We start from the raw sequence: 17,398 nt of genomic DNA, 5'->3' as shown, positions 1-17,398 counted from the left end.
TTGAAGCTTGGCTTCCTCTCTTTAAAAAAGAGAGAGAGAGAGAGTGTAGTCTCAGGATATAGCTCAGCATTAAATTAAATTAAATTACAGGACTTACATGTCCAAAGCACAAAATGTGTCAGGTCCAATCCCCAGAGCAGCCATATTCAGAGCTGAGCAGTGATCACTCTCTCAATAAACAAATCTTTAATAAGTGAGAGAACATGACAGAACCCATGTTGGAGAGTTGTGATAGAAATAGTTATATGGGGGGGTCAGGCGATGGCGCAGTGGGTTAATCGCATGTGGTGCAAAGCGCAAGGACCAGTGTAAGGATCCTGGTTCAAGCCCCCAGCTCCCCACCTGCAGGGGAGTCACTTCACAGGAGGTGAAGCAGGTCTGCAGGTGTCTATCTTTCTCTCCCCCTCTCTGTCTTCCCCTCTTTTCTCCATTTCTCTCTGTCTTATCCAACAACGAACAACATCAACAATGGTAATAATAATAACCACAGCGAGGCTACAACAACAAGGGCAAAAAAAGGGGGGAAAAATGGCCTCCAGGAGCAGTGAATTCATGGTGCAGGCACCGAGCCCAGCAATAACCCTGGAGGAAAAAAAAAAAGTTATATGGACTATTGTACTTGTTAGATAGTTACAACACTAAAAAGGCCAGTGATAGCAGAGAAAAAAGTTTAATAATTGTTAGCATTTCTCTTATTCTATTTAAAACTGTTATAACAAAACTACTATGTCTAAATAGCTTATAATGAAGATGGTTTACGTTTCAGTTTTGGAGACTAGTAATTCCTAGATTGTCATGTTCTGGCCTTTCTTTCTTTTTTAGGTTATATGTAATTTTTTATTAGTGATTTAATACTGATTTACAAAACTATGAGAAAACAGGTATAATTCTGCACCATTGCCACCAACCAAGTTCTAGAACCCCTTCCCTCCATTGAAAGCTACAGTAGTTCTTCCAAGGTCACAGATAGGGGTTGACTGTTTATATATACCCATTTTTCTATCATCCTGCCTTCTCTTCCTTTGTAAGTCACACCTATACCTGTTACTACTTTCAAAGGGCAAAAAGGCTGTGTGCGAGAGATGATATTGATAATTAACATGCAGATGAACTAAAAATATTGTCTGGGAAGATGGTATCAAAGTTGAGAATAGGGCTAGAAAGACAGATTATGGCAGAGACTAGTTCCCAAACTTGAAGAAAATATATAAATACAATTAACTGTTTACTCCACCAATCTGACCCAGGGTGCATATATATTCATATTTAGCACAAGAGCCTATGTAACTTCTGGGTCCCTGCCAGTTTTAGCTCACAGTTCATAGTCACAGCTGGAAACATTCTAGACTACATCCATTTCACAGCCAGTCTTCCTTGAGTGGCAGGGTAGGTAGGATGACCCAGCCTCCCTTCAGAGTGTGAGATAATCCCTACCGTTGCTACTTTCTAGTGAGAGCAAGATCCTGGAAAGGCCCACTAGAAAACTTATAATGGTGTTCATGGTGGAAAGAGGGATCTATTAGAGGATTAGGCCCATCATATCTCTATGGGAACCTAAGGATTCCCTGACTCGGACCTCAGATGGTGGGATGGCCTGGTATGACCAAAAAGGTGGGGTTTTGTTTGTTTGTTTGTTTGTTTACTTCTACCATCTACCCTAGGCTGGGAGTCCTGGACCCCAGCTCAAACCACATTCACAATGGAGAAGAGGGAACTCAAACCTTGGAACCTCAGGACTCACATCACAGAGATCTATCACTGAACTCTTTTTCTATTGGCCAGTGCTTCTTTTGCTCTCCTAGTAATCTCTGGCAGATGAGAGAAAACAGTGTAGGTGATGCTTCCTGTCACTGACCTTAACCAGAGACTTAGAAGAAGCTAGTTCTCAGTCCCTTCAAGACAGTGTGAGACTAATCTCATGATACCATAATCTTAGCACACAGTTTAACACAAGGACAACTACAAATAATCTCAGTGTTTTATGCCCTACAAGATAGTTGTGGGTCTTTCTCAAACAACAGAGCATCCCCACAGTAGTGTGTATTACGTGTTAATGTCATGCATGTGTCCAGGTGAGAGAAATTTTAGAATCACCATAGACTTGGGAGAATTTAGAGTCAGGGATCCTAGTCACATTGCTCAGGAAACCCAGGAGTAATGACATTTGGGCTAATGACACCTGCAAATCCCAGAGCAGGTCAGGGGGACTGTGTTTACAAAAGAGAAATCAGCCTGCGGCTGCTTCCACTACTCTGTCCTCTGCCAACCTCTGCTTCCTTAGATCCCTGCCCCTCCTGAGCTCATCTTTAATGAAGGAGCAGGCTGCTTCCTCAAGATGGTTCTCTGTTTATTTAAGGCAACTGAGGGGGCAAAAGGCTGTGTGCTGGAAATGAAGAGAGAGCCGTGTTAGTTCTGTGTTAATGACAGCAGAGCAATTTTCTTACAGGAAATAACTAGTTACCTTAATCATTTTAAGTAGTTATTAGCGGCAGCCTGAAAAGAATGGCAATGCTTATCACAATCCACGCACAAAGGAAATGAAGACATGAATAACGAGACCTGAAACAGACTCCTGGCATCTTCCTTCTGGGTGGTATTAAATGGTATTAATCTTTTTAACTGACTTTAATCCGGAGACCACAGCCGTGTGATAAAATGGTAAGCAAACTGCTGGAAATAGAGGTGGTCTCACCAGATTTATGGGACCAATTTACCAACAGTAGAAGTGTGTACTACTGCTGTGAGGCAAGCCATAGAAAGGGAAGAATGACAGGTAGATGTATGGATCAATTAATAAAATGCAGATAATAGCATCTTTCCCAATATTAATACTTCTTCTGAGCCTGCTCCATAAATGTCTCTGAGAAAGAAAAAAGCTACAATATATTGTTTGTTTATTTACAACCCACCTCATCCTACCCCCCCAACTAGATAATGATCAGAGTTTAGAAAATGAGTAAAACACAGCAACTTAGCCAGACCACAGTCACACACTTGAGAAGTATAAGTAACTGCAAACGAGAATCCAAGTGCTTACTCAAGGGCTTTGTAGTTTCAAGATATATTTAGTTGTTTTTTTTTTCCATAGTAAGGAGGAAATTTGTCTTCCCTGTGGTTGTTGTATTTTGTGAAAGATAACATCTTGATCAATTTGGGATCATTCATAGCAACAAGGTATACATAGTAGTTATTATGCAAGAAGGCCTGTGCTAAATAACTTCTTTAAGTCATGGTTCTACCCTCAAACAGCTCTCCTCCTAGTGGGGAGAAGTTCTTATGAACAATGACTAATGCAGAGCAGAAAAGACCTACCCAGAGGCATATGTAGGCATCTCTACCTGGAAGGGAAGATAGCAGGGTTTTGAAGGAAAAGCAGGAGTTTTTCAGATAGGTACAATGTGGAAGACGTTCAGGTTCCTTAAGAAGTTCAACATAGAAATGGAAGTAAATGTCATATTCAAAGACACAGAGATGCAATCAGACCTGGAAGCTACAATGACTTAGATGCACTGACATGACATGGTTTGGTTGGGAAGTAAAAGGTGAAGCTGGAGGTTACAGAGGGCTTTCAGATCATGGGAGACAGCATAATAGTAGAGACTGAACATACCCATATGAAGAGTGAGGTATCATAGATGAGATCCCTAAGACGGGGAATGAAGTGTGTAGACTTAGATCATTGCAACCACTGCTGTGCTGAGACTGATTTGGAAGCCCAAATCCTGTTGGGACGTTCTAACATAATCCAGGTAAGATGAAGTGAGGTCCTGAGTTGAAGTAGTGGAGTATAGAGGAAGAAGGGAGAGTAGTTGTAATAACTACTAGAAATACTGCAGAAATCATTTCTTTTCTAATTCACCCCTACACCTATTTATACTTCCATGTGCCTTTCCTTTTTTCCAAGTGCCTTGTTTTCTCTGGTGTTTTCTAGATTCATTTCCCTTTCATTGATGCTATAAAAAGCAAGATTCCTGGTGGCCAACACTTTAGGTCCTGGTGGAATTGGGGTACAGAGCCTTCTTGTTTACTTCCCCTACTATTTACTCCTCTGGAAGTATGGACCAAAATTCTGTTTGGGGTGCAGAAGGTGAGACCCCCCCCCCCAGTTCAAGAAACTGACCCCTTCTTACAGTTTGCATGACAGGAGTTGGGGTATAGAAGGTAGCTCCAACCTGGGAGGCAGACAGAACCTGAAGCTCAGGGATGACCAATGTCCACAAGCCAGCTCCCTCCAACCTTTGAAGACAGGGCTCATCACCTGAAGTGGAAGCTGGGTATTAAAGAAGGATCGTGGTAGACAACAGACCACAACTGACACTCAGTAAAATAGGTCAGGGTGACAGATTTTATTCCCGAGGGGTTCAATTCCTTAGCCAATCTCTTATGTCTGATTGAGTTCCAAAAGCACTTACATACCATTTGGGGGCTGTAGGATCAGAAGTCAACACATCTGTCTGTAGCATCAGGCCCTGTTCTGTCCATTAATTACAGTGACTTGAAAACATTACCTGACATCTTTGTCCCATGGTTGGAAGTAATAATGAGCTTCTGATGCATGTGATCTTTGAGAGGATTATATGAGACCATGCATGTGAACTGGCTTGCACTGTCCCATTCCACACCTCCTCCTCAATGATGCTCACTGCACTTGTGTTGTTGCTTCTCTTTGTGAATATGAGTTAAATAATGGTGACTTGGAGGAGGGAGGCCAGCACAGATCAAATCAGAGAAAATCACAGTTCGAAGGGAATGTGGATGGATCATTCAACTGCTTTGCCAAGGCCTAACAAGAAAAGTTGACATCCTCAGTTTCACACATGAGTCATTTGTCCCCGGGGCTCAGGGGAGAAAAGGCATGTGGACATAACAATGATCCTGGAGGTCCTAAGCAGGCAGTGTAATTACAATATCACTGAGGAAACAGAGGCTACCCCTGCCGGTTTAAATCATGGCCCATTTTTTTTTTTTTATAGCTGAGGGACTTCAAACAATTGATTCCACTTCTGTGACTTCAGTTTCTATATGTGACAAGTGAAAACTTCTCCCAGTGCTTCTGTTTTAAGAGTTGATGGCTGTAGAGCATTCAGAACCCCTCTGACCTATAGAAAGCATTTGATAGATAGTATCTCCTTTAACTTTTTAAATTAAAGATCAGGCAAGATACAATAAATGAGTAAAATGTCTAAAATTTACCAATTTCCAGTTAGTAACTTTGGGCACTCAGTTTTTCATGTCTGAAAGTAAACTTCATAGCAGGTCTGTTGGGTCCAATGAGGATGTTTTATAAATGATTAAGTTCTCTCTGTATGTGCATTCACCCCCACTGTACTCTTGCCCTCATCCCCACAACTGACAAATGTTTGAGGTCAAGGCTGGATCTCTGTCTGGGAATTGACAGCCCTAGTACAGGTCCATGTACACAATGGCTGCTACTGCTGTTATAGGTGTAGGCCATACTATCACCACTCATGCTTAGACATGCTCTAGACAGAGCTAGGCAGTGGCGCACCTAGTTGAGTACACACAGACACACATTACTATACCCAAAGACCTGGGTTCAAATCCCTAGTCCCCACTTGTTGGGGGAAGCTTCGGAGGTGATGAAGCAGTGCTACAGGTTTCTCTCTTTCTCTCTCCCTCTCTATCTCCCCCTGCATTCTCATTTTCTCTCTATTCTATCAACATAAATAAAATTAAATATAAAAGACTTATGGAACCAGGTGGTAGGCACCCAGTTTAGGGCACACATTAATTACACTGTGCAAGGACCTGGGTTTGAGCCCCACCCACCCCACCCCTGCTCCTCACCTACAGGGGGGATGTGCCAGGGTCAAGCCCCAGCAGGTAATTAGGGTAACCTGAAAGAGGAGGGGAATCAGCATGAAATGAGAGAGAATAAGAGACGAGGGAGTTGATGCTGAATCAAGCTCAAGCAGACATCTCTGTCATACTTAAGCAGAGCTTTATTTTTATAGTCTTATAAGGCTTAGATCATTAAAACAAAAATCACCAAGGTGTAGATTATTAAAACAAAAATCACCAAGGCTTTGGTCACTAATACAGAACTCACCAAGGCTTTGATTATTAATACAAAAATCACCAAGTAAGAACAGCACAGGTAGTGAACACCTCCTGCTTTGTGGAACACTCACATTCCAGGGGCACTTTTCTCCCTAGAGATCACATCACAGTTTCTATGTGTTTTGTTATTCCTGTACCTGTGTGGTAGACAAATGTCCTATTGATTAAGATTAATATTCTACCTGTATGTTTATGCCATTCTCTTGCCCCTATGCATCAGAAGACAATGGTTCATATAAAATTCAAGCTTGTTATGTTTCTAGGGGCCTTAAACAAATTGAGCAGCCCATTTTTTCATAAAGTCTGTTCCATTGTTTGATCAAGGAGTTTTGTTTTGTTCCTTACTGAGAAGGCACCAAGGTGGTGCTGACCTGGCCAGCCTCTCCATAAAGTTAAGCTCTCTAGCTGGAATCCATCTTCCTTTTATGCTCACTATGTGACCTAGGTTCTCGTGTACTATTCCTGCATAAGGAACTGGGAGCATAGTGGTGGGTGGTAGATTAAAAGGTCCATTGTATCTAGGCAGGTACCATAACTTTCCATTTATTAATTGTGCTATGTAAGGTGGCCCCTCCACTGTGGGAACCACCAACATTTCCCTTACAGAGTGCAATGCAGGTTTTGTCATTACTTTTGTTATTGGTCAGGCTCTGAGCCTGCCATAGGTAAATATTATTAAGACCACTCAGAGCTTAATCCCAAGCCCTATACATGGCAAAAGGCAAGATGGTTTTAGTTTGGCCTGGAGAATCTAGCCATGCTAACTTCCTGTGAAGCTGGTACCATGTCAGTCTGGTACCGTGTCAAGCTGGTTCCTGTGAAGCTGGTACTGTGGTGGCACCTGAGCCAGGGATACTTCACAAGCTTGTGAAGCAGATCTTCAGGTCTCTTTTTTTCTCTGTGTGTCTTTGTCTCCCTCTCCCACCTCAATTTCTCTCTGTCCTATCAATTAGAAAGAAAAGAAGGAAGGAAGGAAGGAAGGAAGGAAGGAAGGAAGGAAGGAAGGAAGGAAGGAAGGAAAGAGGGCCACTGGGAGCAATGGACTCATAATGCCAGCAATGATCCCTAGTTATTGTTATTAATTTATTTATAAAATTAAAAAATATCAACAAAACCATAGGATAGGAGGGATACAATTCCACACAGTTCTCACCACCAGAGGTCCGTATCCCATCCCCTCCCTTGAAAGCTTTACTATACTTTATCCCTCTGGGAGTATGAACCCAGGGTTATTATGGGATGCAGAAGGTGGAAGGTCTGGCTTCTGTAATTGTTTCAGGCAGTGGCGCAAAGGTTAAACACACACAGTACGAAGTGCAAGGACCTGTGCAAGGGTTCCCGGTTGGTGCCCCTGCACCCCACTTGCAAGAGTGGGGGCTGTCTCACAAGCGGTGAAGAAGGTCTGCAAGTGTCTGTCTTTCTCCCTCCCTATCTTCCCCTCCCCTCTCAACTTCTCTGTCCTATACAAAGAAAAAAAATCCACAGGTCAGTGGATTCATAGTGCAGGCACCAAGCCCCAGCAATAACTCTGGAGGCAATAATAATAATAATTTTTAAAATAAATAAAAGACTTGCTAAAGAAAAAAGAAGAGAGGGGAAGGAAGAAGAGGGGAGGGGAGAGGAAGGGAGGGGAGGGAAGGAGAGAAAAATCACTGAACTCTGACTGCACAAGAGACTAAGCCCTTCCTCTTTGATTGAGCCAAATTTACTACCAACAACCTTACCCTGGCAAAGCGACTTACGAATTCATAATGCCTGGTGGTTTGACCTGAGTTACAGTGGATAGTATAGAAGAAATAAAAATAAGAAAGAACTTTGATGAAGAATGGGCCACAAGTGACACTCTACCCCGAAGACATTAGGCCCAGTGACTTTCAAGTAGAGCCATGATGCTCTCACATGAGCAAAGATATACTTGGAGTGGATGTTGAAGTCTTAATATAGACTGCCCGCATGCCTCTTCCCAAAAGCTGTCAGCAAAATACTGTCAGTTTCCCTCCTAGAGTATATTTTTGGAGCTTAGAGCCAGGGCACCATCTGGGCTTTCCTATGATGCAGTAAGGATAATTCGGCTTTCCCTTCTTCAGTTTCCCTTTTCCCAATGTTAGTCCAGACTTATCCTTCAGTAACAAGACCAAAAATTTATTCTTCAGCACAAAATCCACTAGAGGAAGGGACTTGCTCTATCCTACAAAGAAATGACATTAGCTGACCATCAGACCACACAACATTATGGCAAGAAAGATGTTTCAAACTAAGGTCATTCTCAGCAGACCACCCCCAAACACTGCAACCCTGTGAAGATATGTTGCACAAATTTACAGCCTGTGAACCCTGTCATTACTCCCAATTTACTATAAGAAATGTGACCCTCCTAGTCATACCCTCTGTCTGAGTAGGGTCTCATCAATACTTGCCCTGCCCTTACAGACATACCTCAGAAGACTTGTTTTAAAATGTCTGGGAAATATTTGTTATTTCCATAATGATGACTTTATGTTACAAAGGTTCTAAAGGCCCTATGAATGGATGCATGGAACAGTCACTCACAGTGAAGATTTGCCCACATCCAGCTGACCACAAGCTCCTGATTGGTAACACACTGACTGGTAACAGAGGAAGGACTGGATTCTAAGACTATATTAACTCAACCAGTAAACCCATCTGTCAGTATTCATAATCTCTTCCTTCTTCAATGGTATATCTTAGTGACTCCCTCTCTATAGGGGCATGTAAGAAAACCCAAAGCAGATACCATTATCTTCTAACATCTGGTTTAATATTTTTATTGCAGTAATAGACTGGAGCCAACATGGTCATTATATCTGGATCAAATTAGCTCGCGAATTATAGACTGTGTTATTTTCCACCCAAGTATTGATCCTTTTTTGGGTACTCTTCATGCTCTTTATTTTGCTATGGTTGAATTTCCTGTAATTTATTTCTTGAATAACCTAATCTTTTACTGTATTTGTTAAAGGTTGTTTTGCAGTCATTAATTATCTTATATAGTCTTTCTGGATACTTTGGAAGGGTCTTTCATATTATGAAGTCCAGAGTGATACATTATTTTCTTATTTTGATTTTTCAAAAGAAAAAAATCACTGAATACTTTACCTTTATGTTAACATACTTAAATTGGGATTTAGATTATTTTTTTTGTTATATTTCTGGAAAATCAACTCAAGGCTTTACGCATACTACTCAGCTGCCTCTCAACCCCCTTTTTTTTTTTTTTTTTTGTATTTTTAGTGAGAGAGGATGAGAGGGAGAAAGGGGAAAGGAGAGAGACACCAACTCAGCATCCATGGACTTCTCTTGGTAGTTTCATATAGCGCTAGAGATCAAACCCAAGGTCTCACGCATAGTAAGGCATATGCTCTACCATAGAGTCACTTCCAGATCCCCTCAATGTACTTTTAACCTGTCAAGTGCCATGTCAGAGATTTATTGTGAATTGGAGTGATTTTACTTCAGCATTTGGAATGCCTGGCTATGAGAACTCAAGAAGAATCTAGAAAGGGAAGAGTAGAAGAAAGTTGACAGGTAGATCACATTGTGAGTCCTAGAAAAGTCAGTTACCACAGTGAGAAAATGTTCTATAGTAAAGAGTCTCTATAAGGTAGAAATTTCTCTCCATACTTTTCAATAGAGTGATCTCTGCTAAATGCTAATATGTTATCACCATTCCCTAGTCCTTTACATATACCCTCGTTCATGTTAAGACTTCTGATGACTCTGAATTATTCTTAGGATAAAAGTAAAATTCATCCAGGATATCCAAGTCTGGGTAGCGTCTGGTCCCTATATTTTCTCCTAGGTCATCTTACCTTCATCTCTTTAATTCCTAGGCTCCATCCAGTCTTTTCTTTTTATACATGCCTCCATGACAACACACGAGCATCTTTTCTCTAAGATCTTCCCTTTTTCTATCATCTCATTCTCAGAATACCCTGATGTATTGGGAACATAGGAGGCACATAAAACTTTCTTCAAAGAATAATGAGTAAGGAAATGAGAATCAAGTGTCAGGTTTTGGATATTGTATTTCCTTTGGGTTTGATTTGGTTCCTCCTAAATACCTCCAAATGGAAAAATAAACTGGCGCTAGGAGACCAGAGACTGTCTCTGACTTGCACACATGTATTCTTCTTCTAGCGTTTGCCCTTCTTCTGTAGCCAGTCAACAGCGTCAGAATGAGCCTGATGTAAAGTTTCCAGACCTCCTTTGAATCTGGAGAGGTGGCAGTCGTTGACTATGTGGGTCATAGTCTGTCTGTAGCCGCAGGTGCAGTTCGGGTCGTCTCTGGCTCCCCAGCGATGGAACATAGCGGCGCACCGGCCATGGCCTGTTTGATAGCGACTGAGGAGGGCCCAATCATAACATGCTAGGTCAAAGCCGGGTTGACGCTTGCAGGGGTCTGTGAGGAGGTGTCTGTTCTTTACCTCAGCTGACTGCCAACTCTGTTTCCAAGAGACTGGAACAGAGAAGTTCAGTGTAGGCGTAGGGGACCAGATTGGGTGACGAGACGTCAAGCGTTGGACAGGGTGGGCGAAGATATCCGCGTATATTGGCAGGTCCGGTCGAGCGTAGACGTGGGAAATGAACTTAGATGATGCCGCATCCTGACAAATATCTGGCGGGGCAGTGTTGCTAAGAACTGGCAGCCATGGAACCGGGGTGGAACGGGTGGTTCCAGAAATTATCCTCATGGAGGAATATAGTTTGGAATCGACCAAGTGGACATGGGGCTACGGAACCATACTGAGGCACAGTATTCTGCAGTGGAATAGCATAATGCCAGAGATGATGATCGTAGTGTGGAAGCGCTCGCGCCCCATGAGGAGCTGGCCAGTCTTGCAATGATGTTATTCCTCGCGCCCACCTTTGCTGCAGTTTTTATGAGATGTTTGTGAAATGACAGAGTGCGATCGAGAGTAACGCCAAGATAGACTGTCTGGGCTTCATGCCGGATTCTCGTATCGCCAAGCTGCACATTAAGCTCACGTGAGGCCGAGGCATGGTGTAGATGGAAAACAGATGATACCGTTTTTGCAGTGCTAGGGATTAGTCGCCATTTTTTACAGTAATCAGATATCAGAGACATGTCTTTCGTGAGTGTTTCCTCAAGGATGTCGAACTTTGATGCCTGAGTTGCACAGCAGATGTCATCGGCGTAGATGAACTTCCTTGAAGAAGTTTCTGGGAGGTCATTGATGTAAATATTAAATAGCGTAGGAGCCAGAACAGAGCCCTGGGGGAGGCCACTTGAGACAAGTCTCCATCTGCTAGACTTGTCACCCAGATGCACCCGGAATCTTCTGTTTTGGAGAAGAAACGATATAGTGTTGGCCACCCATGGAGGCAGGCATCTTGAGATCTTGACTAGGAGACCACGGTGCCAAACCGTGTCATAGGCTGCTGTGAGATCAACAAAGACAGCACCCGTCTTTAAATTCTTCTGGAATCCATTTTCAATGTAAGTTGAGAGGGCCAGGCCTTGTTCGCAGGTAGATCTTCCTGGGCGGAAACCAGCTTGGGCAAGTGATAGGAATTTCTCTGTAAGATGAGAAATACCTGACAGAAGCAGCCTCTCAAGGAGTTTGTAACACATGTATTATTTGACTGAAGTTCCTGCTTTCGCTCTTCTTTCATCTGTTCACCTGCCTGCTATAGTCATTCCATTTGTAGTCCAAGGCTTAAACGTGCTATTGCCATCTAATCAAACTTTTGTTGCAAGTATTTGGTTTCAATTCATCATAAGTTAGTTAACTTGCATGGAACCTTAGGAGACAACAGCTCACACCTCCCACCAATGTGTGCTCAGTTTTAGAGGAATCACAAACGTCTCTTTTCTAGATCTCTGTGTTTTTTAGACAAAGACCCTTAAATCTAAAATGTTCTAAGGTTTCTTCCCACTATGGTATGACAGAACAGTCGCCTAAGTTCAGTGCCCTTGACTCCTGGTTCAAGGGAATTTTTAATTCTCCTCCCTAGAGTCAATCAACTGTGAATGACGCTTATGAGCATTTAATGGCTATGAAAGTATGTGTTTTTAGTTATTAAGTATCACACTTTTATGCAATTAATGGGTATAAAAATGCAGCCTAGTTTTATGAGAATTTCTCCAAATTGCTCCACAGTTTAATTTACAAGAGGAGAGAAAAACCCCACTCTCTTATCTAATAGATGTTGTGTTTCTATTTCCACTAATATGACAGATAGGAGAGTACTCGTAGAAAGTGACTCTTCTGAATTAATACGAACTAAAGATGAGAGCTTTGGCAAGTGGCTTCTAAAAACTTAATTTTTTCTCCCTTCATGAGGGGTATTTATGGTCTCTGCAGAAAGCAGATATAACAGAATAACATTCAGAAAAGTCTTAATAAAGTTATTCATTCATAGAGTTGGGATCTGAGAAAAATGAGGACTCTTGGCCCAAGGATTCCTAAGCTCTGGTCTGAGAACCTGCAAGTAATAGTTTCTTCTCTAATTTGCTTAATCTACTCTGTTATTGCCTATAGAGGAATCTCTGTATTCTTTTTCTTTTGTCTTTTTTTCTTAATTTTTATTAGTGATTTTATTATTGATTTATAAGGTTGTAAGATAGTAGGGGTATAATTCCATGCAGTTCTCACCACCAGACCCATCTTTCCCATTGGAAACGTCCAGACTGTTCTTATCTTTCCCCAATGGGATAGGGCTCTGGAGAGGTGATGTACCAGGAAGCACTGGCGAGGCCATCTGCCCAGGGAAGTAAGACAGAATCATAATAACATCTGAAATTTGATAACTGAAATGCAATAATATGGAAAATAGGACAATTTGTTTAATAAACAGGAGCCATAAAGAAGGAATAAAGCAGATGAAAGTGGGGACCTTAGGGTGGAAGGAAGCTAGGAAGTCAATTTTAGAAATGTTCCTAGGAGCGTATGTCTTAGTAATATTTGATAGAGCTTGATATCTAACATGGGGTGGACTAGAAATATTGTTTGGGAAGATGGTGTCAGAATGAAGTGTAGAACTAGGAAGCAGGATTAGGGCAGAGAGCTGCTTGCAAACTTGAAGAAAATATATAAATGCAGTTAACTGTTTACCATGATGATTTAACCTGGGGCCCACTTCTATTCATATTTAGCACTGGAGCCTGTACAGCCTCCAAGTCCATGTCACTCTGAGTTCAAAGCCCATAGTCACAACTGAGAACATTCTAGGCTGCACTCATTTCAGAGTCTCAGAGTTTTCCTCAAGTTAGAGTAGGATGACCCAGCTTTCCTTCAGAGAGTGAGGGAGTCCCAGTAATTTTAGTGAAGCAATAGGACTGGTTGCTTCTGGTCTCCCTGGTCTAAGATTATAGGTAATTTAATAATTTGAAAAAAGATATTATTAGAAATGCATTAACCATTTAAGCCTAGTGTTAGAATTAAATCAGCTTACTAATTTGAAAATTGAAGTGCTTAAAGGAATATATACTCAAAACTGAAATCTATACTTTTAAAAGCTCAATACATTCAATCTATTTTCCCTCTCATATTCATTAAATAATGGTTTATAAAACCTTAGTTAATAGGAGCATATACTAACACCATTCCTGCCACCAAAGATCTGTGTCCCTACTGCCACCCCTAAAATGGAGCTGAAAATCTACCCTCCTCACCAAGGGTTTATTATTATTATTACCTTTATTTATTTATTTATTGGATAGAGACAGCCGGAAGATAAGAGGAAGGGGGAGATAGAGAAGGAGAGAAAGAGAGACACCTGCACCCTGCTTTACCACTCATGAAGCTTCCCCCTGCAAATGGGGAGTGGAGGTTTGAACCCAGGTCCTTATGCATCGTAACATGTGTGCTCAACCAAGTGCGCCACCACCAGCACCCCACCCTGCTCCCATAGTTTTTGTTTTTACTTTGGTGCAATACTCCAAACTCAGCCAAATTCTGTTTTGTGTTTCCCTTTCTGTTCTTCTTTCTCAATTTCTATTCATGAGTGGAGTCATCCTATACTAATCTTTCTCTTTCTGGCTTATCTTACTTAACATAATTCCTTCAAGTTCCACCCAAGATGGGTCAAAGAATGTGAGGAGGGACCATGGTCTGGAAGGAACAGGCCTATTGGGCTCCCTGATGGCCTGAGGGGGTCAACCCTGAGCCCCCTCCTCTGGAGGGGCTGTAGGGGAGTCCTCTCTCAGCTGGTGGACCTAAAGTGGCCCCAGGGATTTCCAAGCCAATGGCCCTTCCCCAAATTCCTCATCGCTGCCCCACCATGTACGGTTAAAAGTCATGACCCTTCACCCCCCCTGAGCATGATACACTCATGGTCATACCTTATATGGTGCACTCTCAAGCCTGCACTGGACTCACCACCTGGTGTGTTTGTTTAGGATTAGTTAGAGGCCTCAGCCCACTCTTAGGCTTAATGGTGTATCTGCTCAACTGTACACTCAATAAATGAGCTGTCTCTGTGAAACACTCCCAGAGGTTTGTGTTTTTCTCCACACGCTCACCCTTACCACCTGTTTCCAACTTGATGACGTGTTATCTCCCTGTCCGTCAGGAAGGATAGAACGACAGAAGAAGGTGGATTCATTATTCTTAATAGATGAGTAGTATTCCACTGTGTATGTATACCACAATTTTTTAAGCCATTCATCTGTTATTGCCATTTGTGTTGTTTCCAAGTTTTAGCTATTACTAATTGTGCTGCTATGAACATAGGTATACACACATCTTTTTGAATGGTGTTGTTTGACTCATTAGGATATATCCCTATCCCCAGAATTACTGGGTCATATGGAAGGGTCATTTCTAGCTTTGTGAGAGTTCTCCAGACTGCTCTCCACATAGGCTGGACCAATTTACATTCCCACCAGCAGTGCAGGATGGTTCCTTTGTTCCCACAACCTCTCCAGCTTTTGTTGTTGCTATTGTTTCTGATGTATGCCATTCTCATTGTCTTTATTTGCATTTCTTTGATAGTGATTTGGAGCAATTTTTCATGTGTCTATTGCCTTTTGGATCTCTTCTTTGGTGAATATTCTGCTTATAGCCTCTCCCCACTTTTGAAGCCATTTTAACTGAAAGTAATTTATTAACTATTCCTACTGTGTCTAAGAGATGCAGGTGTAGTTAAGTCAGAAAAACCAACAAACATTGTTCTTAAAGTGAAAAACAATTCTGCTAAAAACAGATGTTAAGTTGGTATAGATGTGATTTAAATATAGGTAGTTAATAGTTAGATTTGTTCATGGTTTTTTTTTTGTGTGTGTGTCTCATTCAACTAAATTATACTGGAAGATTTTTTTCCAATATTAATTTAATTTTTATTCTTAATATGAACCCTACTTAATCATAATAAAATTAAAATATTTTAAATATAAAAATTAAAATAGTTTAACATAGTGTTCCTTTTTATAAAATGCTCATTTAACTTCTTGCAAAGATGGTTGTAAAATACACTGTCTTATCTAACCCTTAAAATTCTTGTAGAAGGATGGGATAATAGCATAATGTTTATGCAAAAAACTTTCATTTCTGTGGCTCTGAAGGCCCAGGTTTAATCCCTAACACCACCATAAACCAGAGTTGAATGCTCTGGTTTCTCCCTTTCTTTCTTCCTTTCTTTCTCTTTCAGGTATTTTATTTTTAATATTTATTTATTTAGTCCTTTTTGTTGCCCTTGTTGTTTTATTGTTTTAGTTATTATTATTGTAGTCATTGTTGGATAGGACAGAGAGAAATGGAGAGAGGAGGGGAGACAGAGAGGGGAGAAAAGATAGACACCTGCAGACCTGCTTCACCGCCTTGACTCCCCTGCAGGTAGGGAGCCAGGGGCTCGAACCAGGATCCTTATGCCAATCCTTGCGTTTTGTGCCACCTGAGCTTAACCTTCTGTGCTACAGCCCAACTCCCCCTTTCTTTCTCTTTCTTTCCTTCCTTCCTGCCTTCCTTCCTTCCAGCCTTCCTTTCTTCCTTCCTTGTTTCCTTTCTCTCTGTACCTCATTAAAATAATAACATTTTTAAATGGAAATGGTATACAATCCTTATTTAAAAAAAAAAATCTTGTAGAGCATACTTAAGAACCCATTTTGAGAACAAGGGGAAGATGGCGGACTGAGAAGCTGCTAGCAGCGTGTACTCTGATCACATCTTCTGGAAACGGTAGGATTTTCTGCCTTTAGCAAGCCAGTCAATAAGGGGTCCTAGTGGTGACACCAAAGACGTGACTTTAATTTAATTTGGGTTAAGAATTAGAGTAAAGGTGGCACGGACTAGCGGGCGGGCTGCTCCAGACATCCCAGGCGGTGGCGGGCAAGGCGGGTGCACCAGGCATTGTCCTCCGCCCGGGAAGGCGGCTCCTCCACCGGCTGCAGAGCGCTGCCGGGCGGCCAGCAGAGGACCCGGAGGGAGCACTATAGCTCAGGGGCTTTCTCTTGGGAGTCTCCAGGGACCACCGTGACCCTGAGGGTGGATCCAAAGACTTCTTAAGTATAGCTCTCATTGGATCAAAGGACATGGAGCTAGTTTTCATTTTCGAGAAATCCTTTAAAAAAGTCTGGGGGGGGTTTCCCAGAAGATGGCGGACTGAGAAGCTGCTAGCCGCTGAGCTCCGAACACATCTCCTGGAAACAGTAGGATTTTCTGCCTTTAGCAGGCCAGCCAATAAGGGGTCATAGCGGTAACAAAAGGAGGTGACTATAACTTAATTTGGGTTAAGAATTAGAGTAGGGGAAAAAAATTCTTTTTTCTTCCTTTTAATTTTCAAGCATACCTCCTTCACCCCCCCCCCCATAAGCAGTCCCTGGGGACCAGCTCCTAGCAGGATACCCCACACCACCAAACAGGGTGCTTTTTTGAATTGACTGATACACATTTGGGAATTTCCTTGCACTCCTCTTTAATTACAACTCTTTTTCTTATCTTCTCCCTTTTCTCTCTCTTGTCTCTCTCTCTTTTTTTTTTTAATCCTGTCATACACTTCTTCCTTCTTCTTTGCCTTTCTGAATTTGTGAATTATTTTGGGGAAGAAATCTGACTCAGAGTGGACTCTCTATATGTGTATCTCTGCTCTAGTTCCCTTTCCCCTCTTGTTACCCCTAGAATATACAGTGGATAGTAAATTTGCATAACTGTCTATTCTTGCTATCCTCTCTTTCTTTTCTCTTTCTTCACTGGGATTTGGTTACTATTTTTTCACGGACTGGAGAAATTGTTTGGCTAACTGGTAACGATTAAACTACATCAATACTTACTTCAGTTGCTACTGCAATTCCAGAGGTTGGTGAGTGCAATTGTCATAAAGGTATTGTCATAAAGGT

General features: G+C 41.8%; 1 protein-coding gene across 2 annotated transcripts in view; it reads left to right on the top strand.

The window, feature by feature from the left end:
• CA10 (carbonic anhydrase 10) overlaps positions 1 to 17,398 on the top strand; it is a 690,501-nt gene that overhangs the window by 609,649 nt on the left and 63,454 nt on the right. The gene's annotated exons all lie outside the window — the stretch shown is intronic.

The sequence above is a fragment of the Erinaceus europaeus genome, chromosome 12, assembly GCF_950295315.1.
Source record: "Erinaceus europaeus chromosome 12, mEriEur2.1, whole genome shotgun sequence".
NCBI lineage: Eukaryota > Metazoa > Chordata > Mammalia > Eulipotyphla > Erinaceidae > Erinaceus > Erinaceus europaeus.
This window is presented reverse-complemented; position numbering and strand designations above follow the sequence as displayed.